We start from the raw sequence: 21707 nt of genomic DNA on the forward strand, positions 1-21707 counted from the left end.
CAATGTGTTTGACAAAATGTATTCCTGCACACTATATTATGTTCAGAAAAGAATCTGGGAAAGATAATACATGCCTGACTGAGTCACATTGCTGAGGCAATGAGAAGAGAGGAATTAGAGAAGAGAAGATATTTAATGGCCCAGAAGTGTAATGAAGCAAGTGATTTTCAGTGTTTACCTACAGATACTCAACATCTGCCACTGTTAAAATCATAACCCAGAAACCGTACGCTGCTAAGATTATATAGAGAAAGCTGTGAGTGGAAGTACTGCATTTCGAACCTAAAATAAAAGGCAAAGAAGATTTTTATACTACTGTTTGTGTGTAAGATCAGAATATTTCAGTTATTTTCCTAATTGTTTCAGTTATGGTACTCATCAGATAGTTGGAGCCAAACCTGAGAACCATTGTTTCAGGACACTGAATTTTTTTCTGGTGAAATGCAATGCCATTATTTTTCAGAAATTCATCCACAGTGAAACTTCCCAATTATATTTCAGCATTTTTCAAAAACTTGAAAAACTAAATTACAAAAAATTCTAAACAAGATTTTAATTAGTCCTTGATAGGAAAATGTATATACTGCTTAGTCCTTTATATGTTTTCACATAAACACATAAGATTTACACATCAGATAGACACGAGATAGAGTCTCTTTTGAATTCAATACTGAATCTTCAATGATATTGAACGTAAATCAAACTACAGTACACAGAAATACGCTAGATACCTTCCCAATACTAATTTAGTAGCTATATAAGCGAATGTGAGTGAATGGGAGAGAATGATGCTCCAAAAATTCCTTTGTTAGGTATTCTCTTTAGCAAGATATGGTCCAAACAGTACAATGAAGAACAAATGCATAAACATCTCACATATTTTCCTAAACTGGAAAGATTGCAGTGCTGGCAGTGAAACAACTGATCTGTTGACTACACAACACCATGCTATCAGAAGTAGCAAAATATCTGAGTTAGCATCTCACTTTCTGAGCAACAAAATTCTGCCTTACCTTTAGGAGCAATCTAACGTTCCCATGCTTTTTACATAAGGAGCTAATAATGCATGAATAAAGGCATGGAAAAAACATATCAATACATGCCTTGGTGTTCTGCATCCCTTGGCCCAACAGAGAAAGGCAACTAAAAGGGGATGTGGGCAGCATGCATCCAGATCCTGGCTTTGTCACGTGCAGGGAGCTAGGAGGCTTTTCTCCTGCATAGCTGCAGCGTACATCTACAGCAAACATGCCCTGTTCTCTTTGGGGGCAAGTGGCCCAATCAAGGCCAAACAACTTGATTTGAAGAAGTGAGAGAAAACTAATCCTTTGGGTAAGAAAAAAAACAACACAATAGTGGAATGTCTGGGTGGAATACCACTTTTCATTTAAGTGTGTTTCGAAGCTTTTCTCTTTCAGCCACAAGTAAGGAGATAGGCCACTGCTCCATAAGATGCACTGCATGACTCATATATTGCTCCTTCATATAGCTGACCAACACAGTGCAGGGACCATGGAAGAGAGTGGACATACCTATGGAATTATTCTAGCCCTTTGCCGAGACAGTACAGGATCATACCTGCAGCAGTTTTACCCCAGTGTGCTACACAGCTGGAATCAAATAATAGACAACATATTTTCTGCTCTACTCTTGCCCAAGACATATTTGCAAAACTTTATCTTTTACTACACAGCTTTCACAGAATTACAGAATGGCTTAGGCTAGAGGGAACCTTGAAGACCATCCAATTCAACCACCGTGCTGTATGCATGTTTATCACTCAACTATATCAGGCTTCCCAGGGCCCCATCCAACCCGCCCTTAAACTCCTCTATGGATGGGGTATTCACAGCTTCTCTGGGCAGCCTATGCCAGCCTCTAATTAATTTCTTTCTAACATCTCATCTAAATTTCTTTTAGTTTAAAACTCTTACCTGTTGTCCTTTCATTATACACACCAGTAAAGAATCCCTCTCCTCCCTTCATGGAGGCCTCCTCTAGGTATTGGAAGGCTCTGGAGCCTTCGCCAAGCTAAACAACCCTAACTCTCTCAGCCTTTCTCTGCAAGAAAGGTGTGCCAAGCCCCTGAGCATCCTTTTGGCTTCCTCTGGACCCACTCCAATAGCTTCACATCTTGCGCTGGGGGCCGCAGGCTTGGATGCAGTATTCCAGTTGGAGCCTCAAAAGGGCAGAGCACAGGGGACCAATTAACTCCCTTGCCCTGCTGGCTGCTCTCTTCTCAATGCAGCCCAGAATACAGCTGGTCTTCCAGGCTGCAAGTGCACGTTGTCACCTCACGTTGATGTTTTCATCCACCAAATTCTTCTTCTCAGGGCTGCTCTGAATTCATTTTCTACCCAGCCGATATCTGTGCTTTTGATTGCCCTGACCCAGCTGCAGGACCTTACACAAGGCCATGCTGAAGTTCATGAGGTCCGCATGGGACAACCTCTCAAGCCTTCAAGGACTCTCTGGATGGCATCCCTACCCTCCAACTTAAGTTACTCTACATCAGGTAAGAAAACACAGTTCTTCAATCAAGGGAAAAACTAAACGTTGATAAAAGAGAAGTCTGAACAACAATATCCTTACTTTATTGTCCCAATATTAAAATACCATACATTTTAAAAGTTTATAGTTTTCATGTTAATCATTAACTAAAGCAATATTTTAATTTTACGTGCTACTACTTGAACCATCTTCAGAGCCTTTCAGAAAATCATCTGTGCATTCTCTTTGAAAGTACTGACAGAAAAAACAAAAACTGTTCAAACTTTACGAAAGACAACAGAACAGAATCTAATGGAAAATACATTACAAACAGGATGAAAAATGCCACTTATGAAAGAATAACAGTAATCTAATTAAACGAAACCCCCTCTTAGTACTTTAGATATGACTTGAGAAACTCTCCTAGAGCATTTTTCTTTTTTTTCCTGACTTCCAGTTACAAAGGATTGTTCATGGAAGAGCAGCAGACATTGTTAGATGACTCACACTCTATGCTTATTTGTTTTTTGGCCTTAGAGAGATTTGGGTACGAGTCTACTACCTTAATCCAGTCCGCCATCTAGTTATCACAAATCTCCTAATAGTGCTGTTCTGCAAAATGTTCAGCCTCATACAATGACCTCTCCATTGTATTATGCTCTAAACATGTTTTCAGCTCAGCGGCTGTGAAAGTGCTTAAATCAGGCTGACTGTGACAACTAATATGCTGATCAGCCATTACTTTTCATTAACACTGTTCTCATTTTAATTGAGACTTCTAGACATTATTTTACTTTGTGGTTCATAATTTACTGCTCTCTCTATTGTCATACTCTCTATGTATTCTGTTTTTTTTTTCCTATGTTTTACTACTTTTTCTTTTTTTAATGAGCTCCAAATAACTGTGCTGTTTCCAAACACTACCTGAAAATGACTAGTTTGAATTGTGCCAATGATATAATACAGGAATAACTTTGAAGGCATTGTCAAAGTAAACGTGCTGAATGTAGTTAAAAAACCCAAAAAACAAAATCTTAAGCCATATAATAACTTAGTCCATATAAATGCAGTGACATGTACATTAGTTGTGCATTGTTTATATGCACTCCCCAAAATGATAGTGGATTCTCTTTTGTAGATTTTAATTTTAGCACTAGATACACAGTAAAGTCTAATTATTACAGTTGTACTCATTTAATTAAAAAAAAAAAATCTTATTAAAAAAATCATGAAAAAGTTGTAGACAATTTACATAATTCATACAGAATCCGTTTGTATTCGAATAGCTTCCATGAGAGTTAAAATACAATTAAAAAGTTATATGCAAGCCTCTTAATTGCTGGACTCAAATAAGATGGAGTGTTTTATTATTTTTTGTTGTACACACCTTTGATTAATATGCCCTGAGTTTAAAGCAAGAAATAAATCTTTTGAACAAAAACAGGCAATTGTTGTCAGTTTCTTTCCATCCATCTTAATTATAATGGATAAATAGTTTTGCTCAAGCAGAGGATTCATGTGATGCTATGAAGACTGCTACTAGTGATAGTCAGGAATTTCAGGTATGGGTTAGAGAACTGCTCTTTGAAGGAATTATAGTAATGAAGTGTATAAGGTTCAGTTGTTGCAGTTCAGCTACATCCACATGTATTATGAGGGTCACTCTGAAAATAGTGCCTGCCATTTTATTGTGATGGCAGAGGTGGATGTTGATGGTATGGCAGTAGAGGCTGAACCTTCCCCCCAGTATTCCATTACATTCTGAGACTGTGTGACAGATGGCAGCAGAGGGGCAGTCTGACAAAATGGCATCTGACATGGAAGCATGTATGAAGCAGAGAGCTGTCACTGAGTGTCTCCATACAGAAAAATGGCACCCAAAGACATTCATCATGCTCACTGAATGTCTACGGACACCAAACAGTGGATTTTTATGGAGACCGAACAGAGGATGTGAGCATAGCGAGGCACTGGAAGGTGTGTATCAGCAGTAGTAATGGTGACACAAAGGCAAGCCATATTCCACATACCCATGCACATGTAAGCTACTGTTCAATGTTGGTGAAAATGCATAGGTAATGGTGCTATGTTTATAAATAGCATTTTGTAGCTGAGAGTGTGCTCTATCAAACAGTGGTATTGTGCTTCTTGCATCTTTCATGGAAATAAACAGGTATCAAAGCAAAATATAACAATACATAATATAATTATCATACCCATAGTACATAGAATGTAACAAGGAAGGTCATTCTCTTGATGACTGGCACCAGAAAGAGGGAAATATATCTTCAGTTGCAGAGAAATGAAAGGAGACAAAATAGATCATCCTATTTTAGCTGCTTACTAAATTATTAAATTTTTTTTGTTGCTTTTTTTTTTTTTTTTTTTTTTTTTTAAATTTATACTAGAAACAGAAGCACAACAACAAAAAGTATGACTACAATGAAACGTTCTCAAAGCCCAAGAAATTTAGAAGACTGACAGAGAACACTTTTTTCCAGTTTCTGGTTTACTCTATTTGAAAACAAAACACAGCGCGTTTCTGATTAAGACAGGAACATGATGTTGAAAGTGCAAGACAGCTGTTTCAAGCCAAATGTTACTTTTACATGTAAATTTTGGTCATATACATACTGATATATGGTTGACTATCCAAAATAAGTATACAGTTAACTTTCCTGCTGACTTGTGGAAAGCAGCTCCCCATCTACATAATACTACATAAAGCATTCCTGCTTTGGCCTTTTAACTCAAGCATCTTGCACGATTCAGGGCAATGCAAAAATCAACATTTGTCTAATCAAGCCAATCGCCATCAAGAAATACATATGGTCAAATAGTGGTTCCATCAAACCCAAAGACTGTTTTTCAACAGCCTGGACCTGACCTTCACCTTCCTGCTGCACAGCTTCATCAGACCTTATGGACATTTCTGGCTCACAAATAAGGGCCTTTTTCTGGGAGGTAAAGAACATCTGGTGAGCTTGACTACCCAGTGACAGCCTAAGATGCTCTCAGCTCAGAATAGAGCATGCTCTTACTTGAGAACAGGAGGAAAAAAAAAAAAAAAAAAAACCCAAGATTTTCTCTCTTGATCAAGAAAGCAGAAGATGAGATTAACTGATCAGAACAGCTACTCTTCCTCAGATGATGATAATGTAATGGGTACAAAGCATCCATCTAGGAACAGACTACCGCAACTATATGAGAAATCTTGTATCAAGTATGCCAGAAATATAATAATCTATTTCATGGTTTAAATTATTATATTGTTAAGTGAAGGAATGCAGGACATCCTTTCTACCTTCATTTCTGAAATAAGTTGCTAAGTTCCACCCAGAGCTTTAGGAAAGCCCAGTTGTTCTGGTGATTCCAACTAACCTCAAAAAAGGTTGAAACAAAAACTAAACAAAGTAGGCAAACTGACCCAAGAAAGCAAAATTCTCCCCTATTAAGTAGGTTGGGTGGATAAACTCTGGACATCATACAAGAAAACAGCTGTTGGTATAAATAAGCAAGTTTAAGTTTGTTTAGCAATTACATGTGTTTCCAGTTTGGATATAAAACATGCCTGGGGACAACATCTTCATCAGACAGGCTTGCAGTCTGATCTCTGACAAAATGCTCCTGCTCTGAGTGGCAGCAAGGAAAACCAAATCTGCCATCCAGCCCTCAAGAGAGGTTTTATATTAAGGTTTGTGTCAGAAATACAACTTCGACTTTCAGCGGTCAAGGCAAAGATTTGCAGTTCTGCAAAGGTACTGTAGTTTCAGAAAAGGGGACAGAAAAATTAAGTGAATGACGAGACCAAGATTAATTTAGCAGAAAAAAAAATAGACATGCATGGAAAAGAGATTCAAAAATTGCCAAAAATGATAGCAATTCCTGTGAGCATGCTGAAATTCAACCTAGGTTGGCTGAGACTGACTATTGTGATTGTGTGATGACTTTTTGGTGGATCATCTGCAAGAAGTTCAGCAAACCCTGTCTGTTTCCCACATTGTAGAGCTACTAACAGTAGCTGGTGCTCACTGAAACCCTTTCCAATGGTCTCTGTGGGGAAACTGAGTATATTTACCTTCTCACACATAGATGTGATTTATCAAAGACAATTCATCAAAAAAGATCAAGGAAGTTGTACTGCTGCTATTCTGGTGAAACAAAGTCTTTCAGTCTTTTTCAACATCTACTCTGTCCAGCATGTCTCAAAAATGAAAAGCTCCCAGGTTATTTTTGAAAATTCTAGTCTTTGGGCCTGACTGTGTACTGAAGATGCAAAAACCTCACTATTTTTTAAATGCTTTCTCCACATATAAAAAAAGCCACTGTTTATAATTTGCTAAGGACGTAGACACTGGAACAATGTCAATATGAATTTTTTTTCTCCTTGGTCACAAGAAAACTCAGTTTTTAAACAAAATTTCTCCACTAACTACCACATGAAACTTACCAAAAAGATATTACAAAGTTTTCAGTTCTTCAGTAAAAGAACAATAATCTTTGAAAGACACTTTCCACAAATGTAAGTATATAATTATATATACAGCTTTTCATTATTGTTTCATGAAGAGATTTGAACAAGGTTTAACCGAAGTTTAGATCATTATTATCATTTATGTAAAGAAAAGAGAAGAAATTGGATTATGGGAATAATAAAATGAACCCTAATACCTTCTATTTTTTTCCTACTGAAATTTGAACAGTAGACATGAAACAGTCTGGGTTTCCAGAAAGAAATAATTCTAATAAATATTTGAAAAATAAATATTTCAAAGGCACTTTTTCAAAGCACGTAGCATATATTCAAACAGGCAGACTAGCAGTAAACATTTCAAGAACATCTCTCTTTGCAGGAACTCCTCACATTCCATATTCTTCCTAGGAAAGTTTTGTAACTTCTTCAACACCACATAAAATATAAAATAAATATGTGCACAGACTCATGTACGTCAGCACCTTTGAGAGCAATACAAGATACTTCACAAGTTGATTTTCAGATTCTGCTATTTAAGAAAGCTGTGAAGTAAATAATCCTCATAAAGCAGTAGGATGAAACAGATTCTTATTCTGGGTTCCTATTAAATTTTAACTAAGATATTTTTCTCTACACGGAACCAACTGATAATGAATGTATTGGACGTGTGTGAGGTTTACGTTAAAAATCCCAAGTGGAAGAATGATTTCATCAATGGCTGCTCCTCATTAGGAAATACATTCACAACTCTCGAATTCTTATTCAGGGAAGTAGCCTTCTCCTGTGCCCTTGACTTCATAGGCACTACCTTTCTGAGGTACAATACATCCTCAAATAAGCCCATGTTTTCTGAAGATGTCGCAAAAAAATCTGATACTTATTACTAAAATAGCAAAATTAGAACACAATGCTTGAAGACATTTCTAAATACTTCATGTCGATAACTTGAAAAAAGCTAAAAAAAACCAAACAAACACAAATGATTTTTTACTCCTTTTATATCAACAACAACAAAAAAGTAGAACTAGTTAGCAAAATGATACATTATAGCATCTATAACATGTAAGATATAGAAGTCTAAGTACTACAATACATATAGTTTTATATTTATTATGAACATTAGGAACATAATTATATATAGTGCCACAAGTGCTCATGCATGTATATATAATCTATTTCAACCTACAAAGATACTGTTCAAAGATACTATTCTATAGTAGTAGTACTGTACTTCAAAGCTACTGTTCAAGGAATGAAGACCATCCAATGCTCTATAGGTAAATACAGTGTACAGAATGATTATCTAACATCAGGCCTATCACTTTTTTAGGGCTAAAAATAACCAAAATCCAAAGCTATTCCTGCTATTGATTTTGTTTCTTACAAAAATGAAACACTGACCATGATGTCAAGGAACAAAGGCTGTCATGTTTCTCAAAGATAAGGGATATAAAACAAAGGAGTTTCTAGTCTTATGTTCAGTTTTCTGTAAGCCTGTTCAGATCTAGAAAGCCCAATGAGAAGCAACATCCATATGTACCTGTGCTATCATTCCATTTACTTCACAGTACTGTCAATATTTTGACACAAAAAAAAAATTAGTGGTCTTGGTTGCCCTTAGTTGGAGACTTTCAAGTGGAGGCTTGATCAGGCTCTGGGCAACCAGATGATCTAGCTGTTCACTGCAGGGGAGATGGACTTATTAGCCTTCAAGTTTTCCTTTCCACTCTAAGGATTCTATGATTCTCCAACAGTGTTTTTGAAGCCATTTTTCCCACTACAGTTTCTCCTCAGAATGGGATTGTGAGTAGATTTAAGTAATATGTTTGCATACAACAAGTTCTTCCTAGGAGCAAACCTCAGTGTTTGTACAGCTCACTTAACAAATATCACTGATGTGCAAGAAACAACTTCTCTTTTGAAGAAGTCAAAGTGATTGGTGTGCATCACAAAGTACAGAATGGATTTCAAATTTTTATATATAGATATATATATGAAATACATATATTTCAACACACCCATCACTGATTTCTGTCAGGGAAATGAAGTAATCAAGTCCAAATGGAAGTCAATAAAGAATAAAATACTATGCTTTAAAAAACACTATTGGTTCTCAGATTTTACATTAGCAAGACTACTCATTCTTGTGGGCACTGAATATGAAAGGCAAAACGTATGTTTGCAAACTGCCTTGTGAATGCACTGTTAGGATTCCTATCAAAATGTTTTAAAATATAATTAGTAGCGAATGTAAAAGCAAAACTATCTGGAGAATTGTTCTAGCTAGATAACTGATTTAATAAGCTCAAGTTGTTTATCTTCTCTCCGTTCTGCTCTGTCTCTTGACTATTTAGTGGATCTGGTGCTAGAGCTCATAAACTTCAAAATTCTTTCAAGTTTTTGTTTTGTCTTTCTGATCAAAGAAATGTTTACATCCTTCCCATACTGTGTCTCTTTAAACCACTGGCTTTTTCAAAGTGCTTTTTAAAAAAAACAAAAAAACCCAAAAAAAAACACAACACCATAATGTGATGTACACAGAGAGGTAAATGATGTCAGAATCCTTTCTGCCCCAAACCAGTCTGTAAATCTTCAGAAAAGCAAAGTTCATGGGTGCATTTAAAAGGGGCACAATCTGTTTCTGCTTAAAAGAGAGTCCCCCCTTTTCTGTGTGTGCAGAATAACAATGCAAGAATGTGTTATTCCAAAGAACTGTTGCCATGGTGATGCCATCAATAACATCATTTCTGCATCCTTGTCTTTTAAACACATAAGGAAAGCAACAAGCATTGGTAAATGTGAAAAAAGAACAATTACCTTTTCTCTCTAAACAGCAGAGGAAGCCTTTTTTTCACCTCATCAATAGAAAATTATGTAGAAAAGAATAATAAAGACTGTTACAAGAAGCACCAAGAAGCCTATTAGTGACAAAGGCCTTTTTTTTTTTTTTTTTTCTTTCCATGAATAATTACAGCTCTTTAAGAAGAAAGCAGCCCAGGCTAAGGACTCTTTGCAAGCTTTAGATGGTAAAACAAACATTTGACTATACAAGGATTTCCCTTTCATGTACCTTTCCAAGAAAAAAAACAACTAAAATCCAGAGCAAAATGAGAGAGAAAAAGAAAAAACCAAAGGAACATCTGCTGCAATTAAATTTAAAGAACCTACCATTCACCTAAAAGATTTGTATCAAAAGCAACTGTATTAGCAACAGAATCAGTATAAATTTCAGGCCGGCTTGTTAAAGGTGACTGTGCTGGGAAAGTTTGGCTCTGTAAGTAATATCATAACAGGAGTCTATTCTGATTTTGAAGCAAGCGGTGGAAAAGAGGATTCCAACAGTAGATGCATTATCAAACTGTTGTAAAACACTGTTAAGTTTAAAACCTGAAAGGCAAAAGCAAAACAGTAGATACACTTACCACACAAAGTCTCAATTAATAAGCAACAGAGTCTTTACAAAAGCAAGATTTGACTGCAGGGACTTCTAAGATTCATGTCACATTTGATTAAGAACCCCTCCTGAAATATTACACTTTTGTTCTGACTCTGTTACACAATGCACAAACAGGAGCTTTAAATGCGCTCCTTAGTGCTTTCCAGTGAGGGTCAACATACAGCGTGATGGCCTGTTTGTATCTTTCAGACCTTTCTCTTCATACCTATACTAGGGCCAGAGATTGAGGATGACTTTAGGAAAATCTACTCCTTCCTTGTCCTCTTGTCTCAGTAACAAAAGGAATATAGGTAAACGAAAAGCGTGGAGGAAAGGAAGAGAAGTGTCACAAATTTTAAAGGTAGCCTTCACATGTGAGTTGGAGACACAGATGTTCCACAAAGTTGGACCAAATGTTTGTTAGGGCTAATAATAGTGAAGACATCACTCACAACTGTCATCTTAAAAGCCGTAAAATGAATTTAGTATGACGATAAAATTCCAAACTCTGAAGCTGAAAACCAACTTAACCACATTTACTTATGATGGAAACACCGAGCTAGTTAGGAAGAGACACTACATTCTTTTCCTGAACTCATTGTCTTGTGTTGTCCTCTGACTTCTCACTATCACTGCTTCTCTAAAGCAAGAGATAATACTTGCTTGTTTTTACAGGTTCTTGAGCTCACCACTAGTTACTGTGGAAATCTGAAAAGTATTGTGAGCTATTAAAGATTAACAACACGTTGCAATGATGGGAAACAATTATTTTCCTTTCTATTTCAGAACTTCTGCAAAGTTTCAAAGTGCTCATACTCAATTCAGTCTAAATGCTCACACTGGGTTCTGTTTCACAGCAAAAGCTTCCATCTTCTGTCTAGCTTTTAAACACAATTGTTTAGAAAGATATGTTGAAAGACTTGAAAAAGGCTAGCTTATCTGAGGAGCTACTCACCAAATTCCCTAGAAAACAAAAATCATTTAAGTCTGTTTCTCAGCATCCAAACAATTTATCTCTGACACCCCAGGAATAAAAGACAAATAATTGGAAGAAAGTGTTAGGAATCCCTTACCTTTCAGTTTGCCTAAGACTTAGAAAGAAAATTCCTGCTTTTTTAATTTCCTGGACTCAATAGGCCGAAAGTTGAACTGCAATTCCCTCTTCTGCATGATTGTCAGCACAACGAACTAATGCTTTTAATTGGTGAGGGTTCCCTTAACTCCTCTGAGATACTTTAAAGGCCATTGGAAGTTTATATGCTTAATTTATGGAGTAAGTATTGAAAGCGTACATGTGTTTTGTTAAGCAACAGTTTCTTAACTGACTCTGTTACTGCAAGGATGCTAGCGATTTTAATTGCTTGTAATTCCTCACAGAATGCATGCAATATCCAAGGGTCACTCCAGTGTGAGCACAGATCTTTGAGAAAACCTTCTTTAATTCTTATTCTGAAGGAAAAAGATCCCAAAACATTTAAAAAAAACACATGCCATTGCTTACAATATTATTCTTCCTCATCAGTAATTAAAAAAAAAAATAAAAAATCCTTGAAAGAATCAGCTATCACCTAAATTGTTCTCTTTATCTGTCCACTGAACACTCAGGTAGAACTTCCTCCACATTATCATGTAAAATTATAACATTTGGCAGTAGAAAAGCAAAGAAAACAAAAATTTAAACTCCCCTGTGCTAAGGTATTTGAAACAAAGATGGTGCTTTACAGAAGAGAACAATCTTTTTCAGGGATTTAAAATGGAAACCTGAAGGTGAACCCAAGAGAGTGCCTTTGAGGCTACTTAGAACAAGCAAGACTTCTTCTGTTGCAAACTATCCTGAAAGTGCAATCTACATAATGCCACATCACAATTACAAATTTGTTTCCACAGCCTCCACAACAACTCATCCTCCTTTGCATCATAACCATTTCTCCATAAATGAGTGCGCATCTCCTATATTTCAGTTACAAGAGTATTTTTTAATCATTTCCAAAGGTGCGCTGATTCTGGCTACAACAAAAGCTAGAAAGTACACCTTACAGCTCTGTTTTTATCACAACATAGGTAATAGAGGTGACTTTTTGTGACAAATCTTTGGTAATGAACTTGCCAGATCCTTGGCTTAGAGAAAAACAACAGCACTGAGTGCATGGGCAGATGCAAAAGCGAGTAAGAGACGCATGCTCTGGAAGAAGCAAAATAAGGAGATAGGAGTCAAGACAAGGTGGCAAGGACTGACTGACCCTTCACATAAGTCAGAGGATGTGGACAGAGGTCCATAGAAGATAATAATGCTGGGACATGAGCGATAACGTTTGGAGTAACGAGGAGAGAATCAGTCCCATGCTGAAAAAAAAATAGAAAGGAAAGCTGTTTTTCAATGAAGACCTGAAAGTGAACTGGTGTGAAAGCAGTAATTAGAGAAATGGAGAAACAGTGGTGAATATAGAAAGAAGTGCACTGAACTGACAAGTAATTTAAAACACTGGGGCCCAGAATTAAAGGGAAAAAGCATCAAAAACCTACAGAAGACATAATGGAAAAATGAATGGAAATGAGAGCAGAGAGAGGGAGTCAACAGGTACAGCCAACAGGCCTATCTGAAAATGGTACATATCACTCAGTTTCATTCCAGGCTCCTCAGTGACCATATTACAATTGCTTGCGTACCACTGAAGACCTTGGCTTGAGACCATAAGTGTTTTTCAGCATCTTTAATAGAGCTTTGTGAGCAGGCTTCTTTCATCTACTACAGTCTTTCCCACCACAAGCCTGTTTAACCAGGCTGCTTGTGGGGTGACATCAGACCAAGGAAACATTACGAGCATTCCTCTCTGCCACTGGCTTAAAGGCCATCATTATCAATAACCGTCAAAGCATAACAGTGGAAACACTATATGGTCAGAAGCAAAGAACTGGGCAAAATCTTGTTTACTAATATAAACAAGAGCAGAAGTTTCAGTTTCCAGGTGCTTGCTTACTGATTGAGATCAGCATTTCTCTGTGCTTATGAAATTAAGTTCATTGTATGTTACAACGTTTCTTTTCCTACCAAAGAAGCTGTAATTAGCTGGGTTGCCACCATACGTTGGAAAAAAAATATAAAAAAAAAATAATTAAAAAAAAAATAAAATCAGTGGACCTGCTGCCACAGGGTGTGGGTTGTTTGTCATTTTAGTAGATGCTATGTGTTGTTTCTGAGCATCACCGATGTTTCTTTCTAGACTCAACAATACAGAAGCAATAAAGGAGATGAAGAACACATGCTTCACATTTTCAAAAAATGACAGGGTATCAAAATCTGAATTAAATCAAACATTTGCACAATAAACACCAGCTATCTCACTTGGCCAACCACAGAGGAAAACAGCGCTTTTTAGGATGCGCACGTTTACTGGATCAGAAGCAGTACCCTAAGTTTTTCTGTAGAACTTATTCTACCCAAAGAATCAAGAAGACACACCAAGTTGTGGGTGCCAGAAAGCAAAACCAAGAGAACATCCAAAGCCCCTCAGAGGGGCAGGAAGTCTTTGTCTTTCCCCTGTGCTTGCTGTTCTTCTGTGACACTGCTTTTATGACCTTGCCTTCAAAATTCAAGACACACAAGTTCATAGGTCTGGCACATCTAATAACTGATATTTATGCTACCACAGTCGAAAAACAGTGAGCCTTCCAGCATAAGTGAACCATTTTACATTGTTTATAATGCTGCTGCTGCTCATTTGATGCTACTGAATTTCCAACTCCAATTCCACAGCATTAGCAAAATGACAGAGATCTTCTTTCCATTTAGTGTTGTGAAAGCCTATCGGCAGCCAGTGTACTTTTTTTTTTTTTAAAAAAAAAACTTGTGATGGTAATTGCCAGATTTCATAAGTAGTGAGAATTGCCATATTACTTTCAGCCCTGATTTGCCTTCCACATCTTCTGTCTTGCATGGAAGTTTTATAAATATCAGTGAAGAAATAACAAGGAATCAGATTAATGATAGGTAAAACCACAGAGTCTTTTAAAATAAATAGTACTTTGTGACAGGCTTTGTACTGTGTACTGCTTAAATAACATTTGTACTTAAAGCCCTAAAAATACTGTTTTTGAATGAAACATTGAGTAACTGAAGACTGATAGTTTAGAAGAGTTGTTGCTCTTTACAAGGAATTAATGATGTTTCAAGAGTTTTTAGATTCAGAACCAACTGCAGGATGCGATAATCACCAGAAATCTTATTACAAGCAAAGAGTAACCTTATTTCCTTATTAATGGAGTAACTAGGAAAGGGTCATGAAAAAGATAATTGTCACTGACTTGGTTTCAAGGATCTCAAGCCATTAGTGTCAGAACAAAAAGGAAACTGGTTAGAAATTTTTTCACCACTGGTCACAAGCCATCCTAGATGAATAGAGGAATTCCCGGATCAAAATGCATGAAAGGACTTCCAAATGAGATGGTCTATATGGAGAGAAAATTTACAGGATTGTTCTTTGAATATGATGCAAACAAAACATGCTATCTGCTTGCAGCATGATTAACATGGCCATTGCTTCTATGTAAATGTTACACTGATATTTTTATTGTCACACAGTAGAATCTCTGTCACTGAAAATTGTGACAAGGACTGTGATAAACCATGTCAGATTATTTTAGACAAATTGTGAATGCATATTTTTTAATGATGCCTGTTGCTTAAGCATCTTTTCTAGAGAAACAAGATGAGGTCTGATCTACTTTCAATAGAAAATATTTAATTTACGTCAATACTGGCAACTTCTTTAGTCTTATAACTACTTTTTGACATTTAAAACTGAAGGGTTAAGTAATTTCTCACCCTATTGGACAAATTGAAAGGCCCCAAGTGCTAAACTTTATTTTAGCAGAAACAGGGATAAACTCATCCCTATATCATGTAGTGACATGAAGAATGAGTGTTATACAAACAGCATCGAAGAAAAAAGTCAAAATATGAAACATACCTTATTTAGCCCTAGCTTACTAGCATTGTAGAGACTGGTTCTTGATAATTGACTGTTTTCAATGTCTTCAAAAGTTTTCAAAGGACAAGAAACTGAACAAAGCTAAACAGCATTGTTTTCATAGGAAAGTCAGTTGAGTTGGCAATCCTAAATGCCAATTCTCATTACAAGAATATCACTTTCCAGAAATCTCCAAACCAGTTACATCTTACATGAATAAACAGTAAGTCCACCTTTGAGATGGTCTCTATTACAGCAGCAATTCTGTAGAAACAAAAGGATAAGAAAGTGGGAAGTCTGTATTCTTAGAATTTATCTCACATAGTTCCAGTCTAAAGTAGGAATCCAGCACCCGCTCTCTGAATAAAAAGAAAAGAAACTTGTCTAGGAGTCAGAATCCTTCCTGAACAGATAACATTAAATACAAGGAGATAACGTGACTGCCCTCTAGCTCCCCCCATCCTTCAAAACTTTGAAGAGTTTGTCAGCAAACTACAACTTTTCCATGATAATAGAAAATGAATAGTTTTTCAAAGGTGACTACATATATACATGATGGTAGATAACAGCCAGCAACTGAATCAGTTTTATGTCTCACACCCAAAAATTCTTTTCATATCACAGGCCTTTCCAGTTCTGATTCCACAGATGAGAGATAAAACAGAAACAGTATAATCATTTTGAAGAAGGAAAAAAAAAAAGCCACTTCTGCAAGACCTGAAAGCAGTCATGTGAGAAGGAAGGCAGCCCATCTCCTGTGTAGGCTCATACAGTCTGTGACAAAAAGTGTGAATCAGACTCGATAAACTTGTCTAATACCGCAAATAGAGAGAAAGAAAAAAAACCTTGGAGGTAACCAACAAATTGTGAGAAAACATTACTGCACAGCCTTACGACTGAGAGAATATATATAGCAAGGGGAAGTCTTGCTGTCATAAAACTATTGAATAATTTAGGTTGAAATGCACTTTTAAAGATCATTTGCTCCTGCTCCAAGCAAGGCTAATCGAAGTTACACTGACTTATGCATTGCTGGATATTATTATTATTATTATTTTAAGTACATATATCTCATCACAGCAATTAGGAACCATGCTATACTTTGTTTAGAAAAGCCATTTCACATATGAAAAATCAATACTGAGGCTTTTATAATAAAACTGTCAGCCATTTGTTGTGGAATTTCTGCTGGGCTCATGCTGGTGATGTCTGTCACTAGCCCACCACAGTTTTGTAAATAAAAAAAATCTAGTTAACAAAAGGAAGTTAGCTGCATGAAGGAGGTACTGACAATCATTTAGAGAACAATTACCACCATTCTCTCTCTCTCTCTCTTATTTCACTGGAGATAAATGCTTTAGTTTTCCATCCCCTTTTTTCTACAGTCAACATTTTCTTCAGTGCATCTAGTCAAACATAGAACAATTGCACTCAATTCATGTTAACCTTTGAACATCCTTGCTTCTGTTTCAGACTTGAAGATTTTACATGCTCAAAGCTCACCAGCCTTTCCATATATACCAAGTAAATCTTAAAAATCTTAAACAAAAAACAACAACCCACCAACTCTTCAGACAATCCTTATCTTCCTTGTATTAGTACAGACTATTTCAGCTTTAACAGCCTGACTGTACTAACAAGACATCTGCAAACACACCCTGAAGTGCTCCATAATTCAGGTAAATCCTCAACTTTAAGATGATCATCAAAATATGATGAAATTTCAATATAACTAAGTTTTTACTGTTGACAATATTTTTAATCCTCCAGTATTTTGCTTCAAATAGGATGGAGAGAGTTTCAGTGCCGGCCAGCTGCCATTTCTGGGAGCTACAGCATGGCCCTCAGATGGTGGCAGTCTGACAAGGTAGCTGTCATCAGGGCACATCTCAAGAACCCTTTGCCTGTGGTTAAGCTCCATTTGCAGCATGATGAAAATCACAGTTGAAAGAGACCCCCAGGTGAGAAAAGGAAAAATACTTGCAACTGATCATCTGTATTGAGTATTAGATTGACACTTTCCTATTTCTGATGCTGCAGGACTCACGATTTAGTAATGCAAAATTATCTAAAAGGAAAATAAAGTTTGGAGAAGGAAGGGTCTTCTTTTCCATGTCTTATCTATGTATAGGACATTCACTTCCAATCTTCTTCTTTAATGTGTTCCAAACACTAAGTTAAATCTATATGCACCTGTTGATAAACTTAAGGTAAGTGAACATATCCTCTGGAAAGAGCTTATTCAAAGTTATGACTACTGTTAATGTGGGCAAATGAATAGCAATAATAATGCCATTTCTCTGTATATATATGGCTAGGTATTTAACCATGTACGTTATTTGCTCACCGGGAAACTTTTTCTTTATGACCACATAAATCTTTTTCATTAAAATAAGAGTTATTTATGCCCAGGACTACCTGTGCTTATACCAGACCTGGTGGGCCAGAAGAAAACTCTGCCAATACCACAGACTAACCCAACCCTCTAGGGATTCCTAGTTCGCTGTAAGGAGTGGCTTAAGAAATCAGATTTTTGAAGTCAGGTTACAAGTCCCTGTGGGCTTCTTGCTTATTTTATAAAGGAAAGATTCATGCTCCCTCTCTGCCATATACCCCAACATCCGTAGACAAATGGAAATGCTCAGCTAAATCTAAAGAAACTTATTTTTTGACAGTCAGAGAATCCTGTACAACTTGCTCCTGCACTGCAGACCCACCAAAGACAAAAGCAACTGTCCAGATTTTGCTTTAAAGAGTATCACTCTAGGAAAGAAATACAATAGTAGACATTGAAAATACAACATTCATAAACTCTGAGCAAATATTTGTGCTAACGAAGGCTAAGGAGTTGGCAGTCCTGAAAACTGTAGTCCTCTATTCATCGACAGTCTAATTTCAATGCAGGCAGCTGGAGTGGAAGCTTCCCTACACTGGCCTGCCAATGCTTTCAACCCTGACCTAAAGAGACCCTCACTAGAAGCAAGAAATAATTCATTCTTTATGCTTGTTTGGCCCTGGATTTATTTCAAGCAAACACTTCCAATTCCACTGAATCTATACACAGTGTTTTTATAACATGGACTACAGTCAACTAGGATCTGAGACCACCTAAGTAATTCCGTTAGAACAACACACTTTAATAGAAATAGTGTTGGGAGCAAAAGGCCAGAGCTGTTATCCACTTCAGCTTATTTTTGTGATTTGAAGGTGGCTTGCAAAGGAAGGGAATTTTCAACCAAGCTGAGTCACACTTACCAGCCTAGAAAACTGCATAGTAAAAGTTAAGACAAAAGGTCAGACAGCACTCAAAAATAGCTTGGATCTTTATATGCTTGTATCACCTTTTTTTTTTTTTTTTTTTTTTTTTTTTTTAATAAATACAAATATTTCCCATTAATTTCATGAAACAAAATGCACTCTTGAGGTCAAAATTCACCTGTTGTAGGCCTGTTGAGTCTGATCCAGCACCCACTAGTAACAAGTACAAATATCTCCGTTGACCAAGGCAGTGACTCAAACTTTTTTTTTTTTTTTTTTTTTTTTTTTTTTTTTTTTTTGTTAGCTTTCAGAAATGGATGTTTTGGTATTTCAGGATCTTACTTTCACCTTCACCTTAAGGAGTTTAATCTTCAGTAAATACTGAAAACCGCCTGCCTGAAACACAGCCCATTTAATGTCGCACTTCATCCAACCAGTCTTACAGGCATACTTGTCACTCCTGATGAGCAGAAATGCACGTGGCTCTGCTCTGAAGCCTCAGCCTGCTTTTCTGAAATTGCTAGTAAAACTCTCAGGAAGAGACTGTACCAAAATTACATTATACAAACAGCATTCCTTACATGTACATAAAATCAAATTTCAGACAAATTTCTACTGTTCAGAAAGTTGAGTAGCTTACTTGCTTTATATTCAGATTGTCTGCTTCAGGAACACCTGCTACTCCTCAACCCAGATTATAGCTCTGGGTTAGGAGACTCATTCCTCCTTTACTTGGAGGGTAATGTCACTGCTGATATTGTGAAGCACAGGCCGGCTTTACGATATCTGGAAGCGGAAAAAAATCTGAGGCAATAGAAAAAAGGAACTACTTAAAAAAAAAGTTTGTCTACATTGATATACTGTATTTGGAAGTGTGCTCATCATAATCCATTACACCTAACTAAACTGCACATTAGTAATTTGTAAAGCAAGGAAGGTAACAAAACTCTTTAGTACAATAGCACAAACTGAATATTTCTCTGGGAAACAAAGCAAAATTCACAGTGATTATACATTTAATCATGTTGAATTCAATGTAATGATGCACTGATAAAAGTAGTGCTGGATTAATCTCTTCAACTCTATTTATTTGATCAGAAATATACACTTCAGACAGGGTTCCTTAAAAAACAAACAAACAAACAAAAAAAAAACAAACCAAAAAGCAGGGGAGAACACCTTACCTTGCCTTCCCGTTTTTTTTTATTTCAGGTCATTTTATATTTTCTTTGTTCAGAACTGACTGAGTACATGACAGAATCTTTAATACTATTTAGTACCTAAGCTACTACTATCAGAATATGACTCCATCCATTTTTTTATGATTTTATTTCACAGGAAGAAAAAAAGCACTAATTTTGACTAAAGAATCACTGTTGGATTTCACAGGAATTATTTCTATTGAAGAAAAGTAATTATGCTTATAAAGGTTTGCAAGACTGCATCTAAATCAGTAACTTTATAAAAGGATAATTTAATCTTAAGTAAACAACACCCCAAAGTGGCACTTTTAATAATATTTTTTAATTCCACTTCCCTCTTAGTCAGACAACCAGACACAATTAACAAGTTTCGCTACTTTTATTTTCCACCTCACATCAGCTCAGAGCTGTGGCTTTGATACTGAGCCTAATTGCTTCCTGTTGCACCATGCCACACCTGCATTGACTTAATGTAATCAGGAAAGCATGTAACTGGAAAGTACAATACTGCAGAAAATGGGGGACTCATATTGAAAAAGAGACCACGATGTTAGATGGAATTGTTAAACAGTACAGTATGAAATAGCTCCAAGGAATAATTATCAGCAAGAAAAGCAGTAGAAAGAACCAAAGCTGCATAGCTGCCCAGGTGGTTGCACTTGGGTAGAAACCTTCAGCATCTTTTATGGAAGGAAAGGATGCCCTTATGACCAAGGTCTGTGGTAACCTGAAATGCATTAAAAAGTATGCGGGCAGAAGGCCAAGGGAGGTGATCCATCCCCTCTACTCTGCCCTGGTAAGACCTCATCTGGAGTACTGCGCTTAGTTCTGGGCTCCTCCATTCAGAAAGCACAAGGATCTTCTAGAAAAAGTCCAGCAGAGGGCCGCAAAGATGATCAAGGGCCTCCAGCAACTCAATACAAAAAAATGTCTAAGAGACCTGGGACTGTTCAGTCTGAAGAAGAGAAGACTGAGAGGTGATCTCATCAATGTTTATAAATATCTTAAGTGTGGGAGTCAAGTGCATGGGGCCAGGTTCTTTTCAGCGGTGTGCAGCAACAGGATGGGGCAATGGGCAAACACTGGAACACAGGAAGTTCCAGACAAACGTGCAAAAGAACTTGTTTACTGTGATGATGACAGAGCACTGGAATAGGCTGCCCAGAGAGGTTGTGGAGTCTCCTTCTCCGGAAATATTCAAGATCCGTCTGGGTGCTTTCCTGCTCAACATACTCAAAGGAACCTGCTTTAGCAGAGGGCTGGATTAGACAATCTTCAGAGGTCTCTTCCAACCCCTGTGACTCCATATGATGAAAACGTGGGGTTTTCTGTTTGTTTTTTGTACTGCTAAGCACAACAAAAGTAATTCTTAATAGCAAGCCACTCACAAGAAACAGATCTTTTTATCATTTCGCTTTTAAAAGCTGGAAATATAGTTACTATTTTTTTTTTTTCAGTTCTCCTCAATATTTACTTCAGATCTAGCCCATGTTTTGCTAAACAAGCCCTTAGAAACTTTGCTAATGTTTTGTATTTTTTGTGCGATTCCCTTATTACTTTTTTTTGAGCAAAGATGAATGTCATGCAATCTTCAAGCAGGCAAACTGTCACTGTTTCTCGTGGCTCCTTCACAGACACTATCATGAACCTACATTGTTTTGTATTCATCCCTAACAAAGATGGAATCAAAACTTGGAAGAAACATCACTTTTACTCATCATAATAAAAGCTGGGCAGGCTTATAAGTGCTGTATGAGGAAAACAATAAATTCAGCTACCGAATAGAAAGGTCAAGCAAAAAAAGGCACAGAACAGGCCTCACCACCTCCAAACCCGTAGCATATGGCTAGTAGCAAAACCTGACCACATTCTGATAAACA

General features: G+C 36.8%; 1 protein-coding gene across 4 annotated transcripts in view; it reads right to left on the reverse strand.

Annotated features, from left to right (window-relative positions):
* SCUBE1 (signal peptide, CUB domain and EGF like domain containing 1) overlaps window positions 1-21707 on the reverse strand; it is a 205337-nt gene that overhangs the window by 103966 nt on the left and 79664 nt on the right. The gene's annotated exons all lie outside the window — the stretch shown is intronic.

Source organism: Centrocercus urophasianus, unplaced genomic scaffold (genome assembly GCF_019232065.1).
Source record: "Centrocercus urophasianus isolate 14NV4802_14NV808 unplaced genomic scaffold, USGS_Curo_1.0 seq_5, whole genome shotgun sequence".
Lineage (NCBI taxonomy): Eukaryota > Metazoa > Chordata > Aves > Galliformes > Phasianidae > Centrocercus > Centrocercus urophasianus.